Source organism: Balaenoptera borealis, assembly GCF_965194805.1.
Source record: "Balaenoptera borealis genome assembly, chromosome: 4".
In the NCBI taxonomy this organism is placed as follows: domain Eukaryota; kingdom Metazoa; phylum Chordata; class Mammalia; order Artiodactyla; family Balaenopteridae; genus Balaenoptera; species Balaenoptera borealis.
In genome coordinates this window covers 95,636,849-95,654,051 of record NC_138861.1, presented here as the reverse complement: position 1 = coordinate 95,654,051, position 17,203 = coordinate 95,636,849, and the positions used below count along the sequence as shown (strand labels likewise).

Below are 17,203 nucleotides of genomic sequence, written 5' to 3'. Positions count from 1 at the left end.
ATGGATATGCAAAGTTGAGTTCAACTTTGAAATCTGTTTCATATTCAAATAAGTGATAAGAAGGGGGAGCGATTTAATGGTTGGGAGAATGAATTTAGACAGATGAAGATAAGAATAATCCTCAAATAGGTCCATTCTTAAAAATTTTGAATGCTCCTCTGATGGTGACTAGCATTTGTCCCTGTGCTTCATTCCACAAAGCCAAGGGGGTTTTAGTAAAGTTCTCTATTGGCCACCAATCTTTTCCTCTGCTGATAAATGTGTTAACTTTCTACACTACTGCTGAAACCCACTTGGACAAATTGAAAACAATTCTGTTTTCGTCAACATTGAATTACAGATATAAAATATTGTATGGGAATTATAATTTGATAAATGGGAACATTCTGGGTCCCATATTGAGTCCAGATGGTTACAGTGCCTTTAATACATGCATCCGTTTGGCACTGGCACATTTGTGTATCACAGTCTCTTTCTCATTTATGTTTAATGATGGATAGATTCCAGATAATACAAGATGTTCCTCAACATGTTAAACTTCTGGTGAGTAAGTGAGCAGACAGTGAGTTCTCTTTTTGCCAGTATACCTCATACTCTCAACATAACTGTTCAAAGAAGATCTGAACTTCAGACTGATTAACAGATATTTTCCAATCCCAGGCAAAGAGCAGAATAAAATGAACAATTTCTTCCCTCCAAAAGAAGAAAGTATACTTAATAAGCACAAAGTAAAGATTGCAGTGCATCTAAAATTCCAGACTATTTTCTTCAGTCTACAGTCAAATGTGGAATTCAAGGCAACTTCCAGTGAGGTGTAGATTTTGGGGGCACTGGATGTTTTCAAAGATGTCTACGGCTAAATTAGGGAACTAGGTAGATATTGCCTTCAACGTGATTTGAATTTACTTATTACTTTATCTATTACCTCTACTATAAATGCACCACTCACCAATCAGTTTTTCCCATCTTCAATTTCCTTCTCTTTAAAGCCAGCAAGTGTTTGCAATTTATTTTCCTTGAATACTTCTCAGCGTTTTCAACCTACTCTAAAATTTGATAGTTTCCCATTTCCCATAAAGTTACAAAATTAAGTTATTTAGTCTGGCCAGAAAGGTTACCTGCATTCATTGTCCATTCTAGCTTTGCAACGTTATCTCTTTTAAAAAAATTTTTTCTTCCATTAATCCACTTGCTATTTCATCCAAATTAAACTATTTTCTCCCTCATATTTCAACAGACCTGATGACAAGCCTTACTTTGGATGGTTACATCTTGGGATGCCTGGGATTGGTACCCCAGTACAACTTAATCCTCTCAATTTTTTCAGCATTATGGTATGACTTCCACTCACTAGCTACCATGTTGATAAGAGGATTAGAAATCATATCTCTAAGGCAAGATATACTCACATCCTGATACAGTTTATGTAGACTTTGCACCTGGCTGTACCAGACCAACCTACCCATGTAGAGTCAGAGTGAATGACTATGTACCTCTCATAATAGTAGAAAATAAACAGAACAGTATAAAGTTCTTCCACCTGAGAGTGGCAAAAGGTGTTTTCAGAACCAAACTCTTTGATCCCCAGCTTCATTACTTCTAGCTAAATAGAATAGACTTTTCCACAGGCAACATTCATTCTCCAAAATTTACTGAGTAATAGAACACTGATCAATGTGCCCAGATAAAAGACTACAGTCCTCAGCCTCCTTTGTAGGTTATAGGACTGAATTTTGGCCACAGAGAAAAAGCAGAAGTGTTGCGTATGCACTCTGGAAGACTCTTAAAAGGCAGTGACAAGTTTATTCCCTTTCTATTTTAATTAGGCATATGTTAGACCTTTTGAAATGGTCCCATAATTCTTGGGTGTCCTTTTCTTTTTCTTTTCTTCTCTTTTCTTTTCTTTTACTTTATTTTTTGGCTGCACCATGTGGCTTGCAGGATCTTAGTTTCCTGACCAGGGATCAAACCTGGGCCACTGGCAGTGAGAGCGTAAAGTCCTAAGCACTGGACAGCCAGGGAATTCCCTATTCTTTTATTATTATTATTCTATTTTTCTCCTTGGGTTTTGCTTTGGGAAGTTTCTGTTGTCCTGTCTTCCAGCTCACTGATCAATACTATGTTAAATAGAAGTGATAAAAGTAGGCATACTTGACTTGTTCCGGATTTTAGATAAAAGGCTTTCAGCTTTTCACTGTTGAGTATGATGTTAGCTGTGGGTTTGTCATAAGTGGCCTTTATTATAATTGTTATGCTATCTCTGTACCAACATTGATGAGAGTTTTTATCATGAATAGATGTTGAATTTTGTCAAATACTTTTTCTGTGTCTATTGGGATGATCATGTGATTTTTATCCTTCCTTTTGTTAATGTGGTATATCAAATTGATTGGAGAATATTGAACCATCCTTGCATCCCTGGAATAAATCCACCTTGGTCATGAGGTATGATCTTCTTTAAGTATTGTTGAATTTATTTTGCTAATATTTTGTTGAGGGTTTTTGTATCCATATTCATCAAAGACCTTGGCCTGTAATTTTCCTTTTTTGTAGTGTCTTTGTCTGGTTTTGGTATCAGGGTAATGGTGACCTCATAGTATGACTTTGGGAATGTTCCTTCCTCTTCAATTTTTAGGAACAGTTTGAGAAGGATAGGTATTAGCTCTTCTTTACTTGTTTAATATGCAGAAATATGTTGCTTTACTATACACTAACAATGAAATAACAGAAAGAGAATGCAAGAAAAAATTCCATTTAAAGATCACATCACAAAGAATAAAATACCTAGGTATAAAGTTAACCATGGAAGTGAAAGACCTATACTCTAAAAACTATAAAATATTGATGAAGGAATTTGAAAAATGATTCAAATAAATGGAAAGATATCTCATGTTCTTGGATTGGAAGAGTTAATGTTAAAATGTACATAGCACCCAAAGCAATCTACAGATTTAATGCAATCCCTATCAAAATACCCATGAAATTTTTTACAGAGCTAGAACAAATAATCCTAAAATTGGTATGGAACCACAAAACTGCAAAAGAAAGCTTGAAAAAAAACCCTGGAAGTATCATCCTCTCTGACCTCAGACTATACTACAAAGCTACAGTAAGCAAAACAGCATGGTAATGGCACAAATATAGATACATAGATCAATGGAACAGAATAGAGAGCCTGGAAATAAACCCACACACTCATAGTCAATTAATCTGTGACAAAGGAGACAAAAATTTACAGTGGAGAAAAGAGTCTCTCCAATAAGTGATGTTGGGAAAACTGGACAGCTACATGTAAAAGAATGATATTAGAACATTCCTCCCACTATATACAAAAAGAAACTCAAAGTGGATTAAAGACCTAAATATAAGACCTGAAACCATAAAACTCCTAGAAGAGAAGATAGCAGAACACTCTTTGATATAAATTGAAGCAATATATTTTTTAATCTGTCTCCTAAGGCAAAAGAAACAAAAGCAAAAATAAACAAATAGGACCTAATTAAACTTTAAAGTTTTTTCACAGCAAAGGAAAACATCAACAAAATGAAAAGACAACCTATTGAATGGGAGAAGATATTTGAAAATGATATGACAGATAAGGGGTTAATATCCAAAATACATAAATATCTTTTACAAGTAAATGTCAAAAAAAAAAAAAAAATTAAAAAATGGGCAGAGACTCTGGAAGGACCCTGCACTGGGAGGCAAAGGAAAGGAGTTGCTGATTATTGGAGGTTCTTTTGGTCTTTGTGAGTTTTCACAAATCCATTATGATGCTGTGAAGATTAAAATTGATCCTGAGTTAGAAAAAAAGCTGAAAATGAATAAAGTGTCATTGGAATCAGAGTATGAGAAAATAAAGGACTCCACTTTTGACGAGTGGAAGAATATTCAAGGACCCAGGCCTTGGGAAGATCCTGACCTTCTCCAAGGAAGAAACCCAGAAATTCTTAAGACTAAGACAACTTGCCTATGCTGATTCTTTTTTTTTTTCTTTTTAAATAGAAGTGTTATCAACTGGAGTTCCCACTATATACTCCTATCCAGTGGAAAGAAAGTTCCAGGCCTGCAGAAGCCTGGATGAGAGTAATTTGATGACAAGTACTCTTGATAAAAAGTCAAGTACAGGTTTTCATACATCCTAAATCATTTATTTGCAAATGAAGGTAACAATGTTGACCACATATACTTTATACTGCTCAATAAAAATGTGAATACTGCTAAAAAAAAAAAAAATAAGGGCAGATAACCTGAATAGACATTTTTCCAAAGAAGACATATAGATGGCCAACAGACACATGAAAAGATGCTCAACATAGCTAATCATCAGAGAAATGCAAGTCAAACTCAGAATGAGGTATCACCTCACACCTGTCAGAATGGGTATCATCCAAAATCTACAAATAACAAATGTTGGCAAGGGTGTGGAGAGAAGGGAACTCTTGTACACTGTTGGTGGGAATGTAAATTTGTGTAAACAACATGGAAAACAGTATGGTGTTTCCTCATAAAAGCTAAAAATAAAGCTACTATATTGTCTAAAAACCCACCTCCTGTGTATATATCCAAAGAAAATGAAAACACTAATTTGAAAAGGTACATGCATCCCAATGCTCATTGGTTTTAGTACGCTTCACCTCACCTCTTTCTGACACCAAGTTAAATGACATAATCTCGGGGGTAAACGCAGTAAAATGAACACAGACTTCTCAGACAGAAAAAGGCAAATACTAAATATGGAATATTATCACTTATATTTGGTATCTAAAAAATAAAACAAACAAATATATATAACAAAACATAAACAGATTCACAGATGTAAAGAACAAACTAGTGGCTACCAGTAGGGAGCAGGAAAAGGGAAGGAGAAAGATAGGGGAAGGGACTTAAAAGATACAGGACAGGGAAATATAGCCATTATTTTGTAATAACTTTAAATGGTGTATAATCTATAAAAATATTGAATCACTATGTTGTACACTTGAAACTAATATAATATTGTAAATCAACTTTACGTCAATAAAAATTCAATCAATTAAAAGTAAATCAATAAATAAATTTCAGCAAAGATCAGCACCTGTAGTTCTCATTAAAAAACATATTGCCTAGTTCTGCCGCTCGAAATATCCGATTCAGTACGTCTGAGGTAGGAACTCATAATTTGCATTTCTCACAAATTCTTACATGATGCTGAGACCCTTTGAGAAGCAATGTCTTAAGTCATCTCTTGTATGTAAGGAGTTTTCTTTTCTCCCTTGCATCTAGAACAGTACTATTGAAAAAAACCCCACAAATCATTTTATATGTGGCTTAATTCTCTCATAAACTTCAGTTGAGAACGTTTGCCAGAAAATGTCACAGTATTTTTGAAAAATACCTCTTACCTCTTCCTATGAGCTGTGTGGAAACAATGTGAGAACTTTATTAATGAGAAACTCTTAGCATCTGTGAGATTGCGTTGAAAATCCCCATGCACTGAAAATAATTATTTAAATTTAATCTTGTCTAGTTATACTTTATGGAAATGACCTATGATGAGAGTACCCTACACTAGTTTGAAGGAAAGTGTCCATTAATTAAATATCTAGCTGAATAAATTATTGAAAAGATTTATATACTATGGGGTCACTGGTTTTCAGAATGTGTTACCACACCCTTCTTCTCTGACCTGTTTTATGTCTATAAGTACTTATGGAAGCTTAACCCTGAAAACTGAATCTGAAATTCTTTCTGCTTTGAACCCCTTATTCCCAAATGCAGTAACAGTGAGGGAGTGTAGTTTTGAGAACAGCAAAATATTTCTCTACATGTGTTTAATAAAGAATGAGACTATCTCCAGTCTCTCAGGCATCTTAAGATTTATGGTATAGAACTTGCACACACTATAATATTCCCTCCCTTTTCCTAGGGTTTCTTGTCCTCTCTTCTTTTAGTGCATCCTTTCTTGCTTGAGAAAATTAAATCTGAATTTTAAATTTTCTTCCTTCCTTTTTTCTTTATCATTCAACTTAGCATGATTATTATTATTTTTTTTTTTGCTTTCACCAATTATGTTCATGATGGGTTACCTTTGTTTATTTTCGAATTCATTTGCCTTATTTCAGTTTTCTTTTCTGTGTTGCTGCCTTTATTTCATGTTCAGAATTGTTTGTCAGCCTTTTGGTTTTTCCTGCCTTTTATTTTCCCTTTGTTGATTCTCTGGCACTCTTATTTTGCTGCTAGAGTCAAATTGGATGTGAAACCAGTGTCTCACGTGGATTTACTCTGTTCTGCACAACATTTTTCCTTTATATTTTTGTTTGTTACAAATTGTCATGGTTTATAAACCCTTCCAGGCTTTTCAAAGGGTTTTGTATTACTAAACATGAAAAATAAAAGGATGTAGCAGTTTCAAAGGGACAAATTCCCTTTTAGAAGTCACAGAGGATGCTAAAGTAAAGCAGTAGAATGGCGATTGAATATATTTTCCAACATCATGAGGTAATACGGTTGCTTTTATAATGTCACCAAAGTTAATGAGGCAATTTCCTGTGGAGTGACAGGATGGCTCAGAGCAAACCTCATGGCACATTCTGAACAGACAAACGAAGGCCTCTTTGCACACCAGAGATTAGTTTCAAAATAATTTAGAAAATAGTGTCTACTTATGAAAAATTGAATCACTGACCCAGGTTTATCCAGGGCCTCAGATACCTGGTAGTAAGGTAGACATATGGTTGGCTGGGCATATTCTTTTCTACATACCTTGTTGACCCAAACTTGAAAAAAAGATCCTAAGCAGTCTTTGTCCATCTTAAGATCTTGTTAGATAGTACCTCCAGGTTTTTCAGTGGCAAGCCCTAGCAATCACTGGCTCATTAAGGAGGAGACTTTACTGAAAGTGTAGTGGTTTACGCAGAAAATTTCCAGGACACTGATGACTTAGGGTGAAAAACAAAGCAAAAACTACATCAAAGTTCAAAGGAAGTTAGATTGCTAGAATGCCAGCCAAAACCTTGCCAAAGAAAGACACTGTCATGGCGACTACGGTCACTGGGAACACTGGTTTTGTAAGAGCATAAATTCTTCACTGCTCTACCTTTATTTATTTAATTTTTTTTGAACTTAGAAAATATGCAGTAGGCTGGAATTTTTTATTTGTAAAACAAACAATCACTTTAACAATCATCTATTCGTGTAGTTCTCTGTTCTCCACACTGAGAATCCAAAACAGGTCCTGGGGATAACTTTTGAAAACAACACACCCATGAAAAAAAAAATCTCAGCCAAGAACACACACTTCCTCCTATCTCTGGTGTCCCAAAGGATGAGGGAAACCTGAACATTTACATAAGACTCTGCTGCCAGGAGCTAACTGCTCCTGTCGGACTCCAGCCCGCCCCTCCCCGCCCGGAGGAGGACACGGTACCTACCAGTCATTAGGCTGCAGTAACTGGGTTAAGAGAGACTGGGGAAGTCTGGGGTCAAGTAATCCACATTTACCCCCCTGCTCACAATCTCTCTGAAACCAGGCAAGGACTCCAGGACCTTTACTTTAGTCTAGAAGTTCCAGGCAGGGTATTTTGCTGGTTGAACCTAGATTATATACTCATGACCTAGAAGTCAGGATGGTTGCAGAAGTATTCACCTTCTCACCTGAGAGTTAGGCACATAGGAATTCTCATGGTGGAAATTCCTTCAATAGAAGGAAGCCAAGATGCAGGAGAGCCAATGATGAATATCTTTTATACACATATATCATGTATACATTTTTGAACACTAATCTTGGGGATAAATGCAGTAAAATAAATACTGCAGTAAAGCTATTTTACCTGTTTTGGGATTTTATAAAATTGAATCAAAATGTATGTTTTGTAGAATAACATTCTTCTTTTATTCAATATTAGGTTTATAGACTGCGTATTGATATGTGTAGCAAATAGGTTTTTTTCCTGAGTGATACTGTATTCCATTTTATGAATATTTTACAATGTATATATATATTTATTTATTCTATTTAGGATTTTTCCAGTTTTGATTACTACAGACAATGTTTTAAACACTCTTTTCAATGTATCCTGACTTTCTCCAGAGTATTTGCCCAGGGGTGGAATTTCTGGGTTTTAGAGGAATATTTACATATTTATATTTGATAAGTAATGAAAAATTGTTTTCCAAAATGGTTCTACCAATTTGTACTTCCACCAGCAATTCGTGAGAGTTCCCATTGCCCCTGCATTTGTTCGTTATTGCTACAGTGATGCTGGCAAGCCACCGCAAACGCAGTGGCTGAGCATAGCGATCATTTACTCTCAGTATTATAATCTGTGGGTTGTCTCTGCTTCACACTGTAGTTGTGTGGGTCTAAGTCTGCTCCATGTGCCCCTCATTCCAACTTCCTATGGTGATGGCAGATGCATGAGAGAGCAAGGCAATAGCACGCACGCTTTCAAAGCTTCTACTAACATTACTTTTACTAACACCCCACTGGCCAAAGCAAACCCACAGGCTAATCAAAAGTCAGAAGTGGGGAAATATACTCCACCTTTGGTGGGAAATACTGCTTGGTTACATGGCAAAGATGTGGACATAGTGGGGAGTGAAGAGTTGGGACCAGTAATTTATCATATCTCTGCATTCTCATCAACATTTGGTATTTTCAAACTTCTTAAAATGGTATGTAAAGGTATTTCATTGTCACTGTAATATGTATTTACCTGATCATTAATGAGGCTGGACTTATTTTTATACCTTCGTTGACCTTTTGTGTGTCCCCTTTTGTGAAGTGCCTGATCAAGTTTTCTGCCCCATTTTTTTAAAAAGGATCCTTTGTCTTTTCTTAAGAGTCATTTTGTATTTTGATATTTGTCGTCCTCCCCCACATATATTCTTATCAAGTTTTTTAACTTCCTTTATAATGATTTTTACCAAAAGTTCTTACTTGTAACATAATCAGATATATCCTTTGATATATGGTTAACGCCTTTTTTTCTCCTGCTTAAGAAGTCCTTTTTCAGAGTGAGGTTATGAAAATATTCTCCTATATTATATTATCTTTGAAAATCTTTATAGCTCTGTCTCACAAATTTAGTTACTCAATGTATCTTGATATGACAGGTCTTTCCACTTGATCTTCTTTAAGTGTGTCTTGGGCTATTCTTGTCCTTTTGTACTTGAAATAAATTTTAAATCAGCATTCCAAGGTGTACAAAATACTGGTATATTTATTTTAATGTATAGTACATTGAAGTTACACATTGAAATTACATATTGAATTAAGAAAGATTTTTTTCCAATAATAAATTTAATGAATTTTTCAATTCATAAAACATATTTTGATATTTGGAATTTTTCTAGTTTTGTAATTTTCTCAATAAAGGTCTTATATTTTTAAGTTGTTTATTCCTGGATACTTGATGTTTTTGCAGCAATGGTGAGGGTGTCATTATAAACATTTTATTTTCTAGCCATTTATTTTCTAACAATTTAATGATGGAATGTAACATTCATTTGTGAGATACTTTATTTTTTGCCCAGCAATACTTTTGAGTCCATTCACTAATTCTAATAATATTATCTATTAATTACTTTGGGAATTTCTATGTATGAATTAATATCATCTGTGAATATTAAAAGTGTTATTTCTTCCTTTCAAATTCTTATAACATTTATTTTAATTGCTTGCATTTAATGTATTGGCTATATTCTAAAGTAAAATGTTGAAAAAGCAGACATTTGGGCTTTAAATTGGTTATGAAAAAGAATGGTTTGCACATTTTACCATTAAATATTGTTTGCTCTAAATTTTGAGGATATTATTATCACTTTTTGAAAAAATCTCTCAGATTTCCACTTTAAAGAAAAAAACATGAATGGTTACTTAGTTTTTAAATGTTTTTATGGCATCTATCTATTCAAAGGAATATTTCATTTTTTTACTCCTTAGTCTTTAATGTTGTTAAACTTTAATTTTCTAATGTTAAATTAACTTTGCACTCATCAGATAATCTAAAGTTAATTATGATGAATTATCCTTATATGCATTGCTGGAACCATTTATTAACACGCTATTTAGGGTTTTTGCATCATTATTTATTATTAAGATAGGCCTTAAAGTTTCCTTTCTTTGATGTCTTTTTCAGGTTTTGATATCAAGTTAGCCTAAAATGAGTTGAAAAGTTCTCTTAATGTTTTATTTTTTTAATTGTTTTTGTAATATTGGAAATAAATATTCCTTGCAAGTTTGGAAAAACTTAGTGGTGAATTCTTCTTAGCCATAAATTATTTCATGGGAATATTTGTGTCTACTGATTTAATTTTTGATAAATATATAAATTTTAGGGTTTTAAAATTTCAATTGTTTTTGTATATTTCATTTAAATATTCAAAATGTTTCTATAATTTTCTATTTTTAAAACATTTTTAATGTTTGAAATATCTGAGTTATTTTTTCCTTTTCATTCCTGTACTGAATTCTGTGCCAACTCTTTTTTCTCCATTATTTACTTTGCACTCTTGATTTTTTTCTTTCTATAGTAGCTTTTTTTCCAGCTTCTTGAATGAATGCTTAGTTTATTACTTTACTTTTATAATTACCTAGTATAAACTTTATGACTATGTATTTCTCTTAAATTCTGCCTTATTTCTAGGCCTTAAGTTTTGACATGTGATATTTTTATCATTTAGTTCAAAATACTTCCTAACATTCACTGTGATTTTTTTCTCAAACTAATGCATAATTTAGAAGTGTTCATTAATTTTCAGAAACATAGAAGATTTTATTTATTTTGATTTTGATTTTTTAAAAAGGTTTTTGGAGTATAGTTGATTTACAAGAAGATTTTAAATTATCTTTTGTTTATTGATTTCTGCTTTACTGCATCATGGTTAGAGAGCATGACTTAGATATTTGAAAAAAAATTTTGAAACCCACTACACATTTCAATAAGTATAAGGTGATAATATTACTTATTTCCTGATATGTTTTACACTTTTGAGTGTGAAAAAGAGATGCTAACCAGCTAACCCTCAGGAAAACAGTTTGAGCAAATCAGGCTGTATGGTTATCCCAACCATGTAATACATCTTCAAAATTTTCCATGGGCGCTGGAAAATTATGTGTTTTCTATAGTTGTTTTGTGAAGTGTCCTATATATAAACTAGTAAATTGCAGGAAAAAAAGAGGTTATGAGGAAGCAAAGATGTAATAAAATCACAGATCTATACCCTGTTTAGAATTTTTCATGTGTCATTTGCCAATTTAAAAAGGAATTATAAGAATATTCCCACCACCACACATAAAACAACCCATAAACACACACACACGCACAATATTTTTTATAATTTTACACCCAGAGTTTTCAATGAAACTTTTAGAAAAATGTTTACTGCTTTCTCACTGTAGTTAATAAAGATTCCGTTATATGTGTACCTAAGCAGCAATATCCTAAAATGAGCAATACTCTCAATTTGCCTCTCTAGTTAACACTCTTAGATAATATTAATTTACTCTCTACCCTTTTCTACCCTTCTCTGTGACTATGGATCACATCAGTTCAAACTGCTTTTCTCTCCGGTTTTTGGATGGCTTCAGCTTTTGGAGAGCAGAGGTGGGAAGAAGTCAAGGTCTGATTACTTATTGCCCTGGTTTGCTTTACTGGTTCTCAAGAAGTCAATGGTCAGTTCCCTATACCAAAGGCCACAACTCTCTTCTACAGCTACAGATCTCTGTTTGTCTTCCCTTCCACTTGCTTCTTCAGGCCTAGGGGTAAGAATGGCTTTCCCATTCTTACTTAATCCTGGGTGTTTCATCCTTCCTTTTTGAAACTCCATTCACATTTTTTTATATTTCTTGTATTAAACACTTTTTATTAACCTGATAACTACCTGTCACAACCCTGACTAATATATTACTATATTTTTTTCAAATATATGTAAAATCAATTTGTAATTATAATTCATAGTTCAAAAATACTCAATCATGTAATACCTGCAAAAATCTAGGGTATCACTAATTATATATAATACATAGTCATACTTTAGGGAACACTGTCCTGTACACTACTTAAATTTACTCAGCTTTCCTAAATATAACTAAGATTTGGTTTCTAAAGAGGATGTGGAGGAGACCTCCCCAAGAGTAAGTAGTATTAATTCCAGGAAAGTAAATTTTATATAATGCAAATAATAGATGCAATCTAATGAGAGCTCTTATTAGGGACAATAATATATTACTTCTATGTAGTAATGTCCAGTAGAACTAAGGTAGATTATAAAGCTACTAAAATGCTCACCTAAGAGACTAGATATCAAATTTTACCTACAGCAAATATTTGGTACATTAAGTTTTCAACAAATACCACTAACTGCTTTCAAATTTATTATTTTTATCATGTTTGTTTCTCTGTTTGCTTTGAAAAAAAAGTGTTGTTTTCTCTGCCTCTTGGATAATACTACTAATATCCTTAAAAATTGTTGTAGAAATTTTGTGCTGTTTTTCAACATACTATAAGTAAAGCTTGTTATATCTGGACAATTTCATGAGAAAAACTGTCAATTACAGATCAATTCCCCATCCCCCTTTGCCCAAAGGTGAGACTTTAATAGATCCAAGTGAAAAGGAGTTAATCATAGAAAAATGAGAAAAGAGAAAGTAAGAAAATGAGTCTTCATTCCGTACATGTCATCCTCAGCATCCTTAATTGAGACAAAGTCACATTTGAAGAATCTTGGAATGTGAGCATTTGAATTTTCAGGTAGAGGATTTCAACTTTCTTATCACCTCTGTTTATACCAGGAGCCAAGAGTTTGGAATGATTCTGAACTTGAGAAGAATTAGGTGCCAGAATGATAAGAGTGAACAGCTAGATATATTTCGTAATGTGCCTTGTATAAACACTTATTCTGCCTTCCATGGCATAGGCTCTTTAGGAAAGTCTTCTTATAAAAAGACTGAACTGCCAATTTCTTAGCAAGCTGAAATCCTAGAAATACCATCATTGATGAATCACTTCTTACTGAGGAGCCAATTTAGAACAGAAATGGACAGGCAAGCTGCTAACAGTAGGGTAGAGGCTTCTGAGGGGTATGAGGACAGAAGAAAAGAAGAACAGCATGTTTTCACATTAATTTGGTCCATAACCTTGGCACTAAAGTGATAATGGAAATCACGTTAAGGTGTGACCGAAGGTCTCCAACCAAGCTAGTGAGGATGTTACATAATGCATCAGTTATAAAACCTCTTTCAACTACATATATATATTGAGTGTCTCATACCTCATAGCACTTAACATACTGTTATTGTGGAGTAGTAGAACAAGCATTGATTTTGAAGTTAGATGTGTGGAAGTTAGCGAGTACAGTAGGTGAGCCATTTAACCTTTCTTGCCTTTGGTGTTCTTATCTGTAAAATGAGGGTATTTGAGCTCCATAAAATCTATGGCTCTACATATGTTTAATGATCAGACTCTAAGTATGGTAGATATGGTATAATGGCAAGAGAAGTGGATTTATTTCAAGAGAAAACGGTTCTGGTTTTGAGGTGTAGCGCTACCTAAATCTTTACTTCTTACCTTGTGATCTTGAACTTGAAGCTTAAATGTTATGAGACTGCAACTTCTTTTCTTCAAAAAGGGCGTAATAAGTCTTGCTGAAGGTTTTTTTTTAACTAAAAAATGGAAGAAAGCATAACGATACAGTTTCCAAACACTATATAAATGTAACAAATGGACAAATATATTGGTCATGGATACTGGGTCTCAAATTAAAATTTGGTTGCCTAAATCTAGGCCCTTTTTTGAAAAAATATATCTCCCTTGTTCCAGGCAGTAAAGAACAGACACAACTTCTTCTTCGTCTCTCTTTCCTTGTCAGGGATACTGCTGTGTGTTAAGCCTTTGGTGTAACAAGATGGTGGATCCTTTGTCATCCCAAGACCCTGATTGACTAACAAAGCAAAGTCCCCAGCAACCTGAATTAGACAGGTAGAGTTAGTGAGAAATAAATCTTTGCTATTGTGCCACAGAGATTTAGAAGTTAATTTGGCTTTGTAGCATAACTAAACTTTCCTCAGCAGATAGAGGCATTAATACTAGAAAAAAATCTTTGTTGAGTATTATAGGACAGAGAGAATTCACTGTCAAAGTAACCTAACCAAGTATGAATATTAAGCATGCTTGAACTTCAAAAAACACATCATTTAAAGTAGACCAGTCCCCAGAGGGTCATGTTTAGTATTGGAGATCACCAGAAATTGAACCAAGTCCATGTCAATAACCAAGGAAGTACAAACTCAGAAAAGTTTCTATTAAATGGGAATTGTGTTTCTGGAGTGTCCCTTTGTGTCCCCTTTTCTCCAGAAGCTCAGTATTCTGGAAAAAAAAAAAACAAAAAACTTTTCATCTTGAGAACAGAAAATGTCTTATTCTGGCTCCATTCATATAGACAGGGATTCAAGGCAGTCCTCTATCTGAAGTTGGACAGTAGAATTTAGATATTTATACATACATATTTATAATGATATAATACAAACATACACATATAATTTGTGTACCTGCTTATGTTAGTCTCAATAACTAAAATATTCCACCATAGCTGGGATTTTATCTCTTGTGTGGCTCATAGTATGAACTCACTAGGTATTTATTTATGCATGAGTGAATAATTGAATGAAAGCAGTAGGTGTGAGAATGAATGGATGAAAGTATAAAGATTGGATACTATGTATTTGGGGCAGGAGGCTGTAGCTTGGTGCCATGTAGATGCTAATCACTTATGTTAGAAACAATGGGAACTGGATTTAGGGCAGCAAAATGTATGCTAGGCTACATCCTCACTGGTGGACACTGGCCTCTCAATACCTTTCCTACTTTAGTCATAATTATCTCAGGAACTGATAGGGTAGATGAATTATTTTTACTCTCTACAATTTAGTAAACTAGTTTTTGACCCTGACATTATCCTTCTCAGCTGTCTGCATTTGTTCCTTTTCCTATACACATTCTTCCGTATTCTGCTTGGTTGTAATACCTCACCATCACCCCCCACTCCATGTGCCTTTATCTGGTTAATTTCTATTCATCTTCTAGCTTCAGAAAGCTTTATTTTCATTCTCCCCAAACTGAATAGTTGATTTCTCTATGTGCTTCATAGTAATCATACTTTTCTATCATTTAAGATCTGCTTCTCTTTAATCTCTAATAATCTGGAAGCTTCTATGTCTAGCTCGGGGTACATAATAATCATTCAAGAAAGATACAGTGATTAGATAAATAAATCAATAAGATTAAATCCCCTAATACCTGAAATTCAGGGACTGTCAACTTAGTTTTATTTAGTAGTTTCACTAACCCAACTGCATTTCCAATGCAGAAAATGGGGGTTCTATAATACCCCTAAAGTAAGGAACTGTATCTCTACTTTTGCCCTGCAAGTGAATATACAGATAGACTATTTATGCCTTTTAAATAGTTTCTTTAGAACTTATATAAAATGTGAGATTCTTAGGATCACACACATATCTTTTGTGAAGTTATGTAGATTAAAAATGATTTTTTCCAGGTGTTCATACTACTCTGCAGTTTGTAAGGCTAATCAGCAGGAAGCCACAAGAAAGAGAGAGGTGGGAGAGTTGAAAGAGAATATCAAATCGATGTTGGTCTGGTATGAATAATGGTAGCATGTCCGTGTGAAACCTATACACAGAGGTCAAACTTTCCTGGACCACATAATGAAAGGTGACAGAATCACATCCCTGATCTCAGGTAACAATAATGTAATAACTTAATAAATATACATATGTTTACAATATAAAGTAGTCACAAGAGCATGTTCAAATCATTGGCATTGTGCCAATTAATACTAAAAATTATAGCAAAAGAAAAGTAAGGAAAATTATAAGAAATGGAAATTATCCAAATAGAATTTCTTAAGATCTGTCTTTCCATCTTTCTGAGAAGTTTCTAAAGAAATGGCTTTCGAAAACTCTACTTAAAACATTGTAATCAACAGGTAAGGATAGAATGAATATGCAATGTCTGTCAAAGAGTAGGTGTATCACATATGAACAGCCACAACCAATTCTAAACCACTGCTCTGTAAGGAGATCCACTTTTCTTACTTGCCCCAAGAATCTTAAATATAATTAAGGATGTAGTAGATTAAAAAAAATGTTAAGTATATTATATGAGTTTGAATCCTGACTTAGACAAGCTAAATACCTTCTTTATGTCCCAATTTCCTCATTTGTAAACAGAGGGAAAATAAGAGCAGTTACCTCCTAAGTTTTTTGTAGAGATAAAGTAAGTTAGTACCTGTCCATATTATAGATTGAGTGAGTGCCAATTATCAAGTGTTACTTCAGCTGTTAGTACAGAACTATCATTATGGAGACCTGTGTTCAACAATACTCAAAGGAGTTGTGTTCTATTTACTGCTAGTGCACAAGCTCATTTAGGACGCTGACCTTTGAGAGGTTTGCTCTCTTCTTTATTATGTTCTCCATGATGTTATTCTGAAGATAATAGTTAACATTTGTTTTGTAGTTACCATATGTCAGGCACTTAATGTATTAATGCCTTTAATTATGAAAAATAAATAAATACAGGAATACCCATACCATCCTCATTTTAAGTTTATGGAAACTGAAATATAGAAAGGTGAATGACTTGCTCCAAGGCAAACAATTAATAAGGTCAGAGACAGGATTTGAACTCATACACCCAAAATCCACGTTCTTAACCCTCACATACATTTTCTTGCCTCCAGTGAAGATCTCCTCTCTCTGCCTCAGCCTTTCTCCTCCTCCTCTGCCTCTCCCTCCTCCTCCTCCTTCTTCTTCTCCTTTTTCTTCTTCTTCTATCTCTCTCTCCCCCACTTATTTTTTATCCCTAGTGTTCCCTCTGTTTAAAAAATCAGTGTACATTAACTTAAAACTTGTCAGAAAAAAAAAAACACTTCTCAAATGATGAAACCAGAAAAACTATTCTACTTTGTACAAAAATACTTAGCTATAACATTCATTTATTCATAAATATTAATTTTGTTTCTACTATGAACCAGGCTATGTTCTATGTGATAGAGATAAAATGGTGAAGGATAGATGGGAGCCTTTATTCTAGTACTTTAAACAAAAATATTAACTAAAACTTATTCTGAATCAGATGGTGATAAGTGCTGTGGGAAAAGGTCAAGGAGAAAAGTGTTGGGAATGTGTGTGTGACAGAGA

The 17,203-nt window shown here is 33.9% G+C and overlaps 1 pseudogene across 1 annotated transcript; it reads left to right on the top strand.

Annotated features, from left to right (window-relative positions):
* The first annotated feature begins 2,180 nt into the window (after nt 1–2,180).
* Nucleotides 2,181–16,805, top strand: LOC309627391 (cytochrome c oxidase assembly protein COX16 homolog, mitochondrial pseudogene; annotated as a pseudogene). The gene has a single exon. The product of its transcript is annotated as a cytochrome c oxidase assembly protein COX16 homolog, mitochondrial pseudogene (transcript).
* Nucleotides 16,806–17,203: the final 398 nt, after the last annotated feature.